Raw genomic sequence first — 14,354 nt, forward strand, 5'->3', positions numbered from 1 at the left:
GGACTCTGTGGATGTTAGGGAGCTTTCCTTCCTTTCTCTTCACGGAGCTCTGTACTGTCAGCGGGGATGTGCTGATTTTTATTTTGTCTTTTAGTAAAAAAAAAAAAAAAAATAGGGAGGCCACCAAAGAGTAAAATACTGGAAACCCTTGCCACATCCCAAAATATGCAGTGAAAATTGGAGGTAAGTGCCCCAGGGATTCTACGGGCAAGGGGAAAGGTAAACCAGATTTTTAAATGAGTAGCATAGTGTGTAAAAGTACAAAATGTATTGAATTTAAATAACCAAAGGATAAATATTCAAATTTATACTCCTAAAAACAATTATCGAATATAAACAAAAAACAGCAGCTGCCTTCTGGAGCACACAGACGATCTCTAATGAGATCAATGATGTGTGTGGTCACAAAAGACTCAACATGATTCGGAATATTGGTGTAAATATTGAATTCCTTCCTCAGGGGTTGATTATTGAAGCAAGCTGTTTATTCTATTAACAAAAAAATGTGTATATATATATATATATGTAGCCCCTATCCCCGAAGGAGCTGCTGGTTTTTGTTGGGCCTGTACTCTGATTTTGCACCCTCAGTAACTTAGCTCAATCCCCTTGACACAGCTGCTGTGGTACAGTATGGTGTGAAGGTAATAACAGAGGATGACCCCAAATATACAATACAACAATAATGTACCTTTACCTGTACCTGGGTATCCACTGATCCACCTGTGGGAGAAGGAACAACGCTTCACGCCAATTGTAGTTAACCAGAATGTATTTTTACTGGAATTGGTAGAAAAGCAATAATGACATTAACTGCACTGTCACACAAACATAGTGCCACAGCACAGTAGATATTCACAACAGTTTTTTTTACATATAAAGAATTCTTGGATGCACAAGCATCTCCAAGGGGGACTAAGGCTTAAAGGGACGATGCCCTACTCTGGGCACCTTTCCCACTTTCAGCACGCCATATTAAACACAAAATTGTAAAACCAGCAACACAGTACAACACACTAGCTAAGGAGCTCCCCCTTACTTTATAAGACAGTTGACATGGTTATGCAATAGTTTGTCTGCTTACCTGTTCCCATGTGTTCATCTAGAGACCAGCCGACCCTCACCTGTCTGCTTTTGTAATCCATCCTCTGGCATGGCTCCACCCTAGCTCCTATCAGAGAGCTCTATATTAACCTGTGCACTGCAGGCCAGCCCTGCTGATCAACCTTTGTGTGTTAGCTTCCTGTTACCTGCCGTGTGCTCTGCTGTTATTCCGTTACCGACTTTGGCAGGTCCTTGACTATCCCTGTGTGCCTGTGATCCTGACCTTTTGGCGTGTCCCTGACTATTCCTGTCTGCTTGTGGCCCCGACCTTGGCTTTGTCCCTCACCATCCCTATCCTCCTGTTGCCTACTGTGGGTGGGAGCTGGGGGACCCGGGGGTCGCGACCTGGAGCCAGTTGCAGCCAAGTCCATCCTCACCACTCGAGGCTCTGGTGAACACCTGCTGGCTCTTAGACTCCGCGCCCCAGGGAATCTTACGCTCTAGCTGGTGGGATCCATCTTGGTGTTCTGGCGGCCCTGCCTTCCTATCACCTTGACCCCCGTCCGCAGCAGTCAGCCGTAGGGTCCACAACCTTGCGGTGCACTCCTAATCCCTACGGTGTGTATCTGTCACCTGGCCTCAAGGTGACCTGACAACAGTTCTTTCTATTTGGAATGAATGCAAGGCCTTGCAATGAAGATGTAGTCTTTATTCTTCTGTCTTCTGCTAGCTATTGTGTTGAACTAATTGTAATCCAAAAAGGGTTTGATAAACAAGAACAGTGCAGAATGAGTATTGAAGCGGTTATGGTAATGTGGCACACTTATAACTACCGCCGGTGTAGTCGTCTCTGATCCGCCAGCATCAGTTCTCAGTGAAGTATAGGCTTGAGGCCTGCTAAACTTAGTCTGATAATGTGCAGTTGCCACTACGGGACTATCAATCCCAGCAACACTGTGAAATAGGTCTAAGTGTGTAAAAGTGTGTTTGAAATTGTGGGCGGCAGCCCTCTCACCAACTCCAGGCCTGGAAGAACAGGAACCCTTCACTCCGGTGTACGAATCCTGCTTTAAGCCAGCACCGTCACGCTGCTTCTCTTCCGCAAGATGACCCGGACTCTCAGATGGCTCTGTCGGGGGTCTCCGATCCCTCTATATCCGGTCACACCACTGGATATCAAGCAGAGTCGCTGATTATTTCTCTCATCTAAAGCCGAAGGCTGTGCTCTCCAGAACGCCTACTTACAGGTCCGTACTGGCAGGCCACACGTCCCGAAGAGAGCAGGGTAGGTAGGTCTCTTGTGAATGCAAACAAACAGTCACTTCCTGCAACATTTCCAATGTCCTCGTAATATAAAATAACTAAAGTCCACTTCCCGTATAAACCACTAGATGGCGCCAAATACTAAATTATAACACTGCTCATAATTATAACACTGCTCATAGATTAACATTGCATTATATTAGTAAGCAAAAATACCAGCGCTACATATATATATATATATATATATATATATATATATATATATATATATATATATTGAGAGAAATACACAAAAATATATAATGGATAACAAAAAGATATGTTGAAAGCATGGTAGTTGAAACAAAAAGACATATAATGATAGGCACTTACCTCCAATTTTCTCCACATTCTTTAGTAAAAACAGAACACAGTGAATGCACCAAGCACTGTTAGGCACACATTTAACCTATTACTTACCCTAGATGTTATCTCCTTCCCAGCCACTGTCATTAGAACAGTGACAGTGCATATTTTTAGCACTGATCTGCGTATTGGTGTCACTGGTTCCCACAAAGTGTCAGCTAGTGTCAGATTGTCCGCCATACTATCACAGTCCTGCTATAAGTCACTGCCATTACTAGTATAAAAGAAAGATAAATAAATACAAATTCCAGTATCTATAACATAGTAATAAATAAAAATATGTAGCAGAATATGTATCAGCCTAAATTTGTGAAGAAATTAGCTTTTTTTAAAAAAATTTATTGGATGTTTTAAAGCAGAAAGTAAAAAAAATTGTTCCCCCCCCCAAATTTTCGGTCTTTTTTCGTTTAGAGTGCAAAAAACAAAACAAAACCCCAGTGGTGATCAAATGACACCAAAAAAAGCTCTATTTGCATGAAAAAATTTATACAAATTTTATTTGGGTACATCGTTGCATCATAATCAGTTAGTAAATAGTAAGTTAGTTAGTACCGCAGTGCCAAAAAGCAGGGGGGGGGGGTAAATCTTCTGGATGTCAAGTGGTTAATGAATTATGTACATCTTTTTCAGAGATAAGGAAACATTAAATTGTCTTTAATGGTGCCCATTCTAATCAATGTAACTCAGAATGGTGCAATTTTAGATAAGGTTCCTGTGCTACATTTGTGTGATTTACAGACTTGGCCCCCATACACTATGCAAAGTTGTATCAAATTGCACTAAAAGTCACATCATGGTAGTGTGAAGCAAGCCTTAAAACCCTGTAGTACAGGATTCAAGAGAATTGCTTTGCACATTTTCTAAAATATTATTGTGTAAATAATTCACAACGGAACAAAAATTGGTAACTGAGGACAGAACAGGGACAGAGGGATCTGCTACCAGAACAGGGGCAGTCCCTACAAATTTTGGAGCAGGGAGCTATACAGGTAGCCTGCTTTTTGCATTGATTGTCAGAAAGGCTTTTTGCATATAGGCACATGGGCCTGTTCAAGGAATTTTTCTACCCTTCTGAAAAGCCCAGATGCTGCGTACACCCACGCAGCTCACAGCCAGCCATTCATATACAGTATATTACAGTGCCTTGAAAATGTATTCATAACCCCGGATATTTTCCACATTTTGTCATGTTACAACCAAAAATGTAAATGTATTGGGATTTTATGTGATAGACCAACACAAAGTGGCACATATTTGTGAAGTGGAAGGAAATGGTAATATATAATAATATTTTTTCAAATAAATATGTGAAAAGTGTGGTGTGCATTTGTATTCAGCCCCCCTGAGTCAATACTTTGTAGAACCACCTTTCACTGCAATTACAGTTGCAAGTCTTTTTGGGGATGTCTCTACCAGCTTTGCACATCTAGAGAGTGACAATTTTACACATTCTTCTTTGCAAAATAGCTCAAGCTCTGTCAGATTGGATGGAGAGCATCTGTGAACAGCAATTTTCAAGTCTTGCCACAGATTCTCAATTGGATTTAGGTTTGGTCTTTGACTGGGCCATTGTAACCAATGAATATGCTTTGATCTCAACCATTCCATTGTAGCTCTGGCTGTATGTTTAGGGTCATTGTCCTGCTAGAAGGTGAACCTCCACACCAGTGTCAAGTCTTTTTCAGACTCTAACGGGTTTTCTTCCAAGATTGCCCTGTATTTGGCTCCATCCATCTTCTCATCAACTCTGACCAGCTTCCCTGTCTCTGCTGAATAAAAGCATCCCCACAACATGATGCTGCCGCCACCATGTTTCACGGTGGGAATGGTGTGTTCAGAGTGATGTACGGTGTTAGTTTTCTGCCACACATAGAATTTTGCATTTAGGCCAAAAAGTTCAATTTTGGTCTCATCTGACCAGAGCACCTTCTTCCACATGTTTGCTGTGTCCCCCACATGGCTTCTTGCCAACTGCAAACGGGACTTCTTATGGCTTTTTTCAACAATTTCTTCCTTCTTGTCATTCTTCCATAAAGGCCAGATTTGTGGAGAGCACGACTAACAGTTGTCCTGTGGACAGATTCTCCCACCAGAGCTGTGGATCTTTGCAGCATCACCAGAGTTCCCGTGGGCTTCTTGGCTGCTTCTCTGCTTAACGCTCTCTTTGCCCAGCTTGTCAGTTTAGGTTGACGGCCATGTCTTGGTTTGCAGTTGTGCCATACTCTTTCTATTTTCAGATGATGGATTGAACAGTGCTCCGTGAGATGTTCAAAGCTTGGAATATTTTTTTATAACCTAACCCTGCTTTAAACTTCTCCACAACTTTATCCCTGACCTGTCTGGTGTGCTCCTTGGCCTTCATGATGCTGTTTGTTTACAAAGGTTTTCTAACAAACTTCCGAGGGCTTCGCAAATCAGCTGTATTTATACTGAGATTAAATTACACACAGGTGGACTCTATTTTCTAATTAGGTGACTTCTGAAGGAAATTGGTTCCACTAGATTTTAGTTAGGGGTATCAAAGTAAAGGGGGCTGAATACAAATGCACTCCACACTTTTCACATATTTATTAGTAAAAAAATTTGAAAAACATTTATCGATTTCCTTCCATTTCACAATTATGTGCCGCTTTGTGTTGGTCTATCACATAAAATCCTGATAAAATACATTTACGTTTTTGGTTGTAACATGACAAAATGTGGAAAATATGTGGAATGCTCTTTTATGGCACTCTATATTTATATATTATATATAATATATTATATAATATTTCTATTAATATTTATATATTTTATTATTATATTTTATAGAAAGGTAAATTGAAAATGTTGCATTCACTAGTTAGCTTTCTCTCTTCTATGTTAATCTCACTCCTTTACTGAAAAAGCCTATTGATTAGAACAGCGCTGGCTAAAATGAGACACACAGTTGAATCATCAAAGTGACTCATCCGTCTTGCTTCCACTTACTAGTACTGCTGTGCTCCCTCTCTAGAAAACCCCTAATTCTTTAGAATGGGTGAATCCTGTGTTTAATATTTATTTGTAGGATTATTTATGTATATGAATAGGAAACAAAATCTATACAATATCACATTATAACCATATAAATGTAAAAATGAAAAAAGAAATAAAATCCTATTATAATTTACCTTTAAAGGACTTTCTGTATTAGGCTCCTTTCACGATAGCAGCAGTGAAAAGCGATCTATGGAGTATTGCTTTTAAAAGGACTGTGAAAGGAAGTTTGCAGGCAATCAGGAAGCAATAGTGATGCCTCTTTTTTTGGCATTTTTTTTTTCATTTACTACCAAATGGCGATTTTTGCACTGTAAGAATTTGGCTCATGGTTGCTGCGTGGTGTCATTCATTTACAGGACTGTTAAACTTGGCACGTCACATTTAAATTGCCAGACCAGAAAGTATTGTGGATGAAGCAATGCTGTCAATTACAGCCAGTGAGCCAATGGCTGTGATTGGGCTCGGGAGCGAGCCTGCTCGAGTGTCCCCCTATAGCAAGAGGCGATGAAGAGTTACACATGGGTATAGAGCCCATATTAGGAAAGCAGCTTAGGCCGGCCATACAAGGTTCAAATCACAGCCGGTATATCCGCAACCAGCCAAGAGTTGAACCATTAATGGGCAGGCTGAATGAACCAAGTTGATGGATTGGTCAACAAGGGTACAACCAGCCTGCCGGATTTGCTTGCGCAAGACACTGTTATAGCTTCTATAATTACTGTCTTCTCCAGGTGGCGACGGCTTCCCCCACCCATACCTGTCCCCCCCCCCAGAAGGCAATGGTCTGGCAAGAGGGACTCCCCTGTCAGCGCTGTCTGTGCTGATGGGGGAATTGTGCAAATTTCTGTGGTTGCAGGAAAGAAATTTGCCTTAGGGTGACAACCATGGCTCAATTCTTTGATATAGCGGGGAAGTGACGTAATCATCCATGGACAGGAAGCATGGTATATTATATTCCATATAGCTCATTGCAAATTATGAGGTAAAAAAAAACAAAAAAAGCTTAAAAAAAGTAAAGATCACACCAAGGACTAGTGATCTGTAATATATTCCATTTTTGGTTTTAAGTTTAAATATACTTTAATGCTGAATGCAGCCTTGGAAGGAGCCACACAATATCTGCCCCCTTACTAGGTGCCCAGCATGCCAGACTGGTAGCACAAGGAGCATGTGTTACTGTATATCCTGCTGAAAATGTGTATTTTGGTAAAGCCAATGCACTCATGGCGGTGCATCCATAAGGGCGCACAGGTACTGCCCCCTCTCTACAGCCACCCCCTCTATCACCAATAGATAGATTCATGCATTGCATGAATCTATCTATGGCCACTGCTGCCAACCCCTATTCAGATGCCCAGCCCCTTTTCGGGCAGCGGGCGGGGGGGGGCTGTGTTTTTGAAGCACCTATTAAAGCCATAGGCTCTAGTAGGCATCAAAAAATGTGACCTGTGAGCGACATGCCGGGTGCTCACAGGTCACTGCGTGTTGGAAAAGCCAATGAATATTCGCTTTCGTAACACTAAACCGCCTCTTCGTCAATCAGATGCTCAGATCTGTTGCCCGTCACCTGATTGGCTGAAATGACAGGTGCTGTGATTGGATGCCTCAGGTGTCCAATCATAGCAGAGGACTTGAATAGAGGACAGGAGAAGACATCGAGGAGCTGTCCCACCGCCACCGAGACAGGGTAAGTACAGACGGCGGGCGGGGGGGGCTCACTGGCAACATTTGATATGGCACAGTGGCTGTGTTTGATGGGGCAGAGTGGGAGCATTTGATGGGCCACAGTGAGGCTGCATTTGATGGGCACAGTGAGGCTGCATTTGAAGGGCACAGTGGTTGCTTATGATGTCACGGTGGCTGCATATGATTGGCACAGTGGCTACATTTGATGGGCCATAGTGGCTGCATAAGATGGGCAAAATAGCTGTATATAATGGGGCTAATATGGCAGCATTTGATGGCACAGTTGGAGCATTTGATGTAGCACAGTGGCTGCGTTTGATGGGCACAGTGGCTGCATTAGATTGTACATGGCGGCAATTAATGGGCACAGTGACTGTTTGATGGTACAGTGGCGGCAATTGATGGCCACAGTGGCTGTGTTTGATGGTACAGTGAATCTGAACTGAAAATGTGCTTTACAAATGGCAAATTACTCCTAGACACAAATAATGAATGTGTAGTAAATGTCACAAAAATATATTCTTAAAACATCATTCAATAACCAGATCCACTCTAGATATAGTGAGGACTGCAATAGTGGATGTCAGATCAGATACTGAAATATCTGCACTATGGGGTTATTTACGAAAGGAAAACCCACTTTGCACTGCAAGTGCACTTGAAAGTGCGGTCACTCTAAATCTAGGGGGTAGATCTGAAATGAGCGGAAGCTCTGCTGATTTTATCATCCAATTATGTGCAAGCTAAAATGCTGTTTTTTATTTTCCTTGCATGTCCCCCTCAGATCTTCAGCGACTTTACTTTCAATTGCTCTTGCAGTGCAAAGTGGATTTTCCTTTAGTAAATAACCCCCTATGTGCCTGCCCTCTAGTTCTAGTCCATTTGAGTTTTTAAACTCAGAAAAACCCACATTTAGATTCAGAGGATCATGCTTTGCTTACTCAGCCACCAGAGGGCAGTATTAATCAAGCTTTTGCTACTCGTCTTCTCCATGAAGCATTACAAATGTAAGTTCCAGGAGAGATGTTGTTTACCTAGAGTGAATGCCAGGCTTATTTTATTATGATCAAATAGCAACATGCATTCTACTTTATACTTCATTTCTAGCAGAAAGTTTGGAGTTTAAGTGATACTTTTTATTAGCTAACTTGGAGCTGAACTTCACTTTCCCAATCAACAGTAACTCTTTGTAATCCTTATGCTGCTAGCATTAGTAAATTGATAGACGGGTATATTATATTTACTTGTTTTAACCTTTTATTTTTTCAGGCAAATTATGTCATACATCCCAAGAGTCTCCAGAAGGAGGGGTTTTCTCAGCTAAGCGCACCCTCCTGACTGTGTGCCTGAACTAAGGACAGATGGATTCCAGGAAGTAAATGCTACATGAATCATCTGCCCAGATGGCTGCAACTAGAAATACTAAGAAATACTAGGGGGGTGTTTTTAAAAGACATGGATGGATGGATGAGTTTGCCCTGAACAGTAAAACTTAATTAAATAGCGCTTTTGTTTTGTGATGCTCACATACAGCAAAGTTCTGCTTTAAAATGGAAGTTTAATCTAATAAGAAAAAAATTCAAGCAGGCAGGTTTTTTGATGCAGCAAAGACATACTCAGGGGATATCATAAAGAGTGGTTAACCACTTGCCGGCCAGCCACAGTACATATACTACGGCAGGTCAGCTCTATTGCATGAAACTATGTACCTGTACGTAATTTCGTGCAATACAGTGGGGTGCTGATTGGCCAGAGGGAACCCCCCGATCGTTCCCCAGAGAGGCAGAACAGCAATCTGCCTATGTAAACAAGACAGATTGCTGTCCTCACAGGGGAGAATATGGAAGTCTTGTGTTCCTGCTAAGCAGGAACACGGATCTCTGTCTTCATTCAGTCAGTCCATCCCCCACGCACAGCTAGAAAGCATCCCCTAGGTACACACTTAACCCTTTTTTATCGCCTCTGGTGTTAACCCTTTCCCTGCCAGTGCCATTAGTACAATAACAGTGCATATTTTTAGCACTGATCACTGTAATAATGTCACTGGTTCCCAAAAAAAGTTTCAAAAGTGTCAGTTGGGTGTCTGATTTGTCAGCCGCAATGTTGCAGTCCTGTTTAAAATCGCTGATCAGCCTATGAACTGGGGGTAATTATTTTAGAACTGGGTGCATTAATAGTGCAATAATAGTGTAAAAGTGACGCTATTAAGAACAACCTACATTTTTTAAATGCCACTTCATGTTAGCCAATGTGTCCATGCACACATAGGCATTTACAGGAATTAAGAAGCAGGGATGTTTAGAGGCAGAATAAAAAAGCACCACTTGTACTATATGTTCTGAAGAAGAGCGCTTGGGCTGAAAAAATACCCAAACAACTAAAATTGTGCATAACGCTAGGTATGTTTATTCGCGTTCACATGTTTGTGCATTAATACATTGTAATGGCCGGAATAAATGAATATTCTTATCAATAGAATGCATTAACTTAAAATGCATGAAGGCACATAGATGATCATGCAAAAATATGGCTTTTAGCTTGTTTTCTCTGCTGCTTCTAAATAAAGTCATCTAAAAAAGTGTGTATGTGACCTTAACCATTTCCCGACCGGCGCACGACGATGTACATCGGCAGAATGGCACGGGCAGGCATATGGGCGTACAGGTACATCCCTTTAAGAATGCCGCCGCGCCACCGCGTGCATGCCGTCGGCGGCGCGCGCCGGTCGGGACCTCGTGAGTCCGTTAGCGGGTCCCGCAGACTCGATCGCCGTGGGGATACCCTCGATCATCTCACGGGGAGGCTGAACTAGCAACAAGTGACACTGATCTCTGCTCCCTGTGATTGGAACAGAGATCAGTGTTCACTAACACACAGCCAAGCCCCCCACAGTTAGTAACACACCCCTAGGAACACTTAACTCCTACACTGCCACCCCCTGGTTAACCCCTTCACGGCCCCAGTGTCATTTACACAGGAATCAGTGCATTTGTATAGCACTGATTGCTGTATAAATGACAATGGTCCCAAAAATGTGTCAAAAATGTCCGACGTGTCCACCATCATGTCACAATAAAAATGGCTGATCGCCACCATTACTAGTAAAAAAAATAATTTATAAAAATGCCATAAAACTATCCCCTATTTTGTGAACGCTAACTTTTGCGTAAACCCAATCAATAATCGCTTATTGCGATTTTTTTACCAAAAATATGTAGAAGAATACGTATCGGCCTAAACTGAGGAAAAAAAAGTTTTTGGGGGGATATTTATTATAGCAAAAAGTAAAAAATAATGCATTTTTTTTCAAAATTGTCACTCTTTTTTTGTTTATAGCGCAAAAAATAAAAACAGCAAAGGTGATCAAATACCACCAAAATTAAGCTCTATTTATGGGAAAAAAGGACGTAAATTTTGTTTGGGAGCCACGTCGCACGACTGTGCAATTGTCAGTTAAAGCGACGCAGTGCCGAATCGCAAAAAGTGGTCTGGTCTTAAGCCAGCAAAATGGTCCGGTCTGAAAGTGGTTAAAGTGTTAGTTCACCTTTACAGAAAAAATGAAAAGGTGAACACCCTCCCACCCCTGGTCCCCACTGAACTTACCTCTGTGGGGGTTGAGCTGTCAGTGTCCACGCAACTGGTCCAACGGTTTGGGGATTTGAAATCACTGCCCTTCTTCTTCTGTGTGCAGTTCTGGGATGGACCAGAGAGACTCTGATTGGTTAGTGCCTACACAGTGATTTGCTTTGGTCTGTCCCTGAAGTGCTGCACAGAAAAAAAGAAGAAGAGTAGAGAGTTTGGATTCTTGGACCACTGAATCAGCTGCATGGGCACTGGCAGCGCAGCTCACCTTTTCATTTTTTCTGAAAAGGTGAACTAACTTTTTAAAGTGGAACTTTAACAAGTCGCATGACACTGGGAAGGGAAAATGACTAATTGGACCCAAATTGGACATTTTCACTTAGGGTTGTACTCACTTTTGTTGCCAGCAGTTTAGACATTAATGGCTGTGTGTTGAGTTATTTTGAGGGGGCAGCAAATTTACACTGTTATACAAGCTGTACACTCACTACTTTACATTGTAGCAAAGTGTCATTTCTTCAGTGTTGTCACATGAAAAGATATAATAAAATATTTACAAAAATGCGAGGGGTGTACTCACTTTTGTGAGATACTGTATGTATCCGACATTGGTCTTGATGACATCAGGACCTTAGACAACCAGAGCATGGGGGGGGAGAATACACTGTAGGGGCCAGTCTGACAGCACAGAAGTGCAGAGGAGAGGGTAAGCAGATCTTCTTTTTTATGTCCCTTAGACCTAAATCAAAATGAACCCTTGAACCCACCATGTGGGTGCAACACCACACAGGAAGGGCTCATTTTTAAGACCCCTTTCACAGTGCCAGCGGGACACATTAGCGCTAAAGCGGTGCCCATGCATTTCAATGGGGCAGGGGTGGTGGAGCAGCAGTGTATACACCTATGCTCCTAAACCGCTCCAAAGATGCTGCTTGCAGGACTTTTTCTAACGTCCTGCAAGTGCACCGCTCCAGGGGAGGCATTTTTCATGTGCTTTTCGGAGCTATTCTTAGCCCCTTAGCGCCTGAAAATCACCTCAGTGTAAAAAGAGGTCTAAGTTTTCTGGAGTTGGGCTTTAATACCCTGATTCAAAAATAACTATTTGCTAACAAAGCAAACAGAATATTGGCATGCATTAAAAAGGGGGATCAATTCCAGAGATAAAACAATGATTCTCCCACTCTACAGGACTCTGGTCTGGCCGCACCTGGAGTATGCTGTCCAGTTCTGGGCACCAGTCCTCAGGAAGGATGTACTGGAAATGGAGTGAGTACAAAGAAGGGCAACAAAGCTAATAAAGGGTCTGGAGGATATTAGTTAGGAGGAAAGGTTGCAAGCACTCAACTTATTCTGTCTGGAGAAGAGACGCTTGAGAGGGGATATGATTTCAATTTATAAATACCATACCGGTGACCCCACAATAGGGAAAAAATGTTTTTGCGGAAGGGAGTTTAACAAGACACGTGGCCATTAAAATGAGAAGAAAAGAGGTTTAGCATTAAATTACGTAGAGAATTCTTTACTGTAAGAGCGCCAAGGATGTGGAATTCACTTCCACAGGCGGTGGTCTCAGCAGAGCATTGATAGTTTCAAAAAACAATTAGATAAGCACCTGAACGACTGCAGGGATATACAATATAATACTGACATATAATCACACACATAGGTTGGACTTAATGGACTTGTGTCTTTTTTCAACCTCCCTTACTATGGTACTATGCTCTGTACAAATCTTAATATCAGAATTGCTCTACAGAAACCCATATACTTACATTTTCTTTACATAATTTTAAATTATTTTTCTGATTGAAAACTTATGTAAGCTACTAAGATTGCATTACATGCCCACAATTTGACCCCACTTCCATTGAAAGATGGGACCTGTCATACACTAATCAAATTGTGTCTGCCTGCACAGGTCAAATTGTGGTGAGAGTTCCTGTAATGTGACTGCCAGGAAACGTATTAAACACAAGGTATATCTTGGTGAATTTCTGTGACATGCGGAATCTTAGTAAATTGTAAACAGAGAACAGTGAAATGTGACAACCTCTTCAAGCCTTGTGTGATACCACATCTCCCCATTCTCCAGTATCCTCATTGGTCAGCGCCATTAATGGTAATTCAAGCCACAGGTAATTAAACAGAATGATAGATCTAATGTATAAAGCTGGATTTAATAGATACATAATAGGCAACTGTAGGGGAAGTGCTTTGCTTTGGTCATAATATTCTTTGATATCATTAATAAAAGATTGTTGGTAAAAGAACTAATTTGTGGTTGCTGAGCAATCCTTTGTTGAAATATTTTGGAATTTGGAAATTCAGCAAGCAGACCAGACCGCCTAGATGAGTTTCAACTGAATTGATAGAACTGTAAAATGTATTTAAACAAACCTCCGATCCTATAATGGAATTCCAGCGTGTGTCTGTGTCATAGACCATACATGACAGACGATGCTCAGATCAGTGCCTTCACCACATATAGTGCACGACTCTTACCAGGAATGGCAGAGCTCAAATTATAGAGATCACACTTCGCTTAGGAAAATCCAACTCAGCAGCCAAACTAGGAGGGCTTTCTGCTCCACCTTCGATCACACCGATGTTTCCAAGGTATCAGATAATGGGGAAGTCAGATGATCATCACTTCCCACATATGCAGGGAAAGAGGAAAACTTTATAGTGTAATATGTTTTAAAAGAGCATTTATTAAAAGCACAGATTACACTAATGCCCCGTACACACGATCGTACTTTCCGACAACAAAACCATTGATGTTGGCTCCAACTTGTCTTGCATAGACACGGTCACACAAATGTTGACCAACAATTACGAACGTAGTGACGTACAAGATGTACGTGATATCTCCATTACGAACGATAGTTTTATAAGACCGATCACTTCTGGCTCGTACTTGATTCCAAGCATGCAAGAACTTTTGTCCGACGGACTTGTGTACACACGACCAGGCTCTCTGACAACAGATAAGCCCCCTGCCCGCAGACCCCGACAACCAATGGCCAGGGTTGTCGGGTAGAGGCTCTTGTCCTCATCAACATGGGGACAAGGTGCTTTGGGGTGGGGGGGGGGGGGGGGCGCGGGGCAGGCGGCCTGGTACGGCTCAGGGGGGGCGCTCACTCGTCCCCACCCACTTTCCTGACCGGTCGGGCGGCATGCTCAGATAAGGGTCTGATATGGACTTTGGGGGGACCCCCACGCTGTTTTTTTTGGCGTAGGGCTTCCCCTTTGAGTCCATACCAGGTGACGGGGCCAGCGTTGTGTCAATATCACCGATGGAGGCGTCGACATTGACCTCCTTCGCTAGTCCTGTCTACCTGGAGCCACGTTCA

The sequence above is a fragment of the Lithobates pipiens genome, unplaced genomic scaffold (assembly GCF_037356315.1).
Source record: "Lithobates pipiens isolate NorthernLeopardFrog02 unplaced genomic scaffold, aLitPip1_a1.2 Scaffold_13, whole genome shotgun sequence".
Taxonomy (NCBI): Eukaryota; Metazoa; Chordata; class Amphibia; order Anura; family Ranidae; genus Lithobates; species Lithobates pipiens.